Source organism: Dufourea novaeangliae, unplaced genomic scaffold (assembly GCF_001272555.1).
Source record: "Dufourea novaeangliae isolate 0120121106 unplaced genomic scaffold, ASM127255v1 scaffold175, whole genome shotgun sequence".
Taxonomy (NCBI): Eukaryota; Metazoa; Arthropoda; class Insecta; order Hymenoptera; family Halictidae; genus Dufourea; species Dufourea novaeangliae.
Window position 1 is genome coordinate 478802 of NW_015374053.1, and position 2886 is coordinate 481687.

Sequence of the window (2886 nt, forward strand, 5' to 3'; positions counted from 1 at the left end):
CTACACGTTCGATCATCTCGTTACTCTATGCCACAAAGGAATATACTTTCTTCACACTCTAACTATTATGATATTACTAATACAAAGGTAACATTATGATTACGACAAGCCCGCGAAGCCAGCATTCTTTACAAGTACATTGTTAATGACCTAGCGTCTCAATTGTTTAATCATCTACTATTTTTTTCTCTAGCAGAAGGTAGTGAAAATTCTAGAAGTTTTTTTTTTGTATTGTAAGAATAACAATGTAACACGTTTATAATATCATTACTGAGACTATGTAAAAGGAATTTTGGATATAAGAATAGTATTTAATATAAAATATATTCGTAGAATGCGACGATAAATACATGTTTTCGATTTACTGTGTGTTCTTGTACTTATAAAGAATGCATTTAAAAACGCAATTGAAAAATGCATTATTATAGCGCTAAATTGTTTAAATTCTAAATAGTACTTTGAAAATTATATCATGGTATATACGATCACACGTTAAAATTAAAATATCCGTACACTTGTTCATTCGAAGTGAGATGGAATATAATATACTTTGTATTTGTAACAATATCTCTTACGCGTTGATTTCTTCTTCGTTAATCTCTAAATCTCCCCTTATCATCGATGAATGAAAGTGCATTCCCTTTTTTCATTTCACTCCGCCCTATGCATCTTCATTCGAACATTTTGTACCACTGCCATATAGCAGATCATTTATACCATGATATACAAAATTGTATTTTTTTTTTTTTAGTAACACCTACTATAGTTTAATATTAATAATCTATAATAAAAACGGACCTAATAAAAACATTTATTTCTTTTTTGGCCTCACTTTTGATACTAAACTATAATGGTAATTGAAGAGAAAAGAAACAACAATAAGTGTCATTGTTGAATTTTAAATTAATTAAATAATTAAGTAAAGTTTGTTATAATACCCTTCCTTTATTTTTTTGTCCTAGTTGAATTTGCATATTGTATTTCTTTTCTTCTTGTTCGTTTCCGTGTTTTCATTTGGAATATATCGTTCGCATTAACAAGATCTTCGTTACTTGTATATGAAAGGAATTAGAGCTAGTCGTTAAAAAAAAAAAAATATATATATATATAAATATATATATATTTGTTTTTCGATGTGTAATTTGTGCAGGGTATTATACATTTAAAATAACTTTTAATTATATTAGTAAATATTAAATAATAGTCTTTTAAATTGGTTATTGTAACATTGTATGTCTATGAGGAAAAAATTTGATAATGTTGTCCTATCTATTCTAGTCATTTATACTTTTTTTAGGCAATATTTTACCTTTCTCATCATGAATGTATAGTCATTTTTTTGTTTTAGTAATAGTGATTACCAGCTACATATTCAAAATAAAAATATTCATAGAGCCGGTATACAAAACGCGTTTTATGCGTTTCATTGAAAAAGCTAACTGGCATGCTTAATTAGTTTGCATGTCACATCGAGCTGTAATACGTATGTCACATTATACATACATATATATTTTATACACGTATAAATACATATATACATACACACACACACACAAATATATATATATGTATATGTATATATATATATATATATATATATATATACATATGTATACATAAATCGCTGGTATCATAAATATGAGTTACATCATTCGTTTGATTAAATTGAAAAATCCTAAATATTTATAATTGTTCTTATACCCTAAAATGTAAAAAATTACAACACAAACATTGAGTTGAATTTAGTTTCGTAAATGTATTCTCGTCGTAGAGAGAACTTCGAAATCATTCTTTTGATACTATCACACACTATTTTAATTTAGTGTTTCAATTTCCACAGTAAGTATATGTAATGCAATTTTATATATATATATATTACGCATAGTTAAATATTTAAAAAGTCTTGTGTACTACACGTACAGACAAAGCATGAAATGTATACAAGACTATGTATTACAATCAATAGTTTATCGACTACGAAGAGAAAGAAAAGCATATTTATATAAAAATTTGTTAACTACTATATCATATTGTTCGATGTATCCAAAGTATAAAAAATTTTTTTCATGTGAATTATAATCGAAGTTTGTCTTATAGAAATTACAAAATGTGAAAAAAAATATATATGTATATATACATATATTATATGTATCTACGAAAATAAAAATAAAAAGAATGCCTAGAGCATAAGAAGCTCGAAATAATACATGTTACATCTTTCTTTCACAACATCATTAAATGTATTTTCTCACACACCTTTATGAATTCCAATTTTACTTCTTTGTTATAAATATGAGCAATTTTATTCCTTTATATAATAATCTAGAAACCATATATTCTTATATTAATAGATATCATCACTACTACCTTCTCAACCAAAGATATAAAATTTGTTAATACTTGTTTGCATCATTACCATCAGTACGGGTCACAATTGAAAAATCCTATTTAAATATATAGATTTAAATACAATAGAAATATCATATCATCTCACGTGACATACGTTTAACAGCTCAGTAGCAATCGAGAGAAGAATTATCCCATAAATCTTACGCGTGGGACAGTATTTACTTTTGTTGCGTTTAATTGTGATATTACAATTTCTTTTTCTTTAAACAAATATATACTTTAGAGAGGTCCCAAAACTTTTGTCCATCGTCATTGTGATTATATCTCGTTTTCATGCTACATATATGTTGTGTGTAACTGGTACACATATACGTGTGTGTTTACAAATGCTAACTATTACAGCTAGCACCTTGGCTAATGAATGTACTTTGAATTATATATGTATATATATATATATACAGTATATTAAATAAAGTATTTTCCATTTCAAGATCACTAATACGTGTTTCTTAATACGAATGATGTGACTGTCAGAAT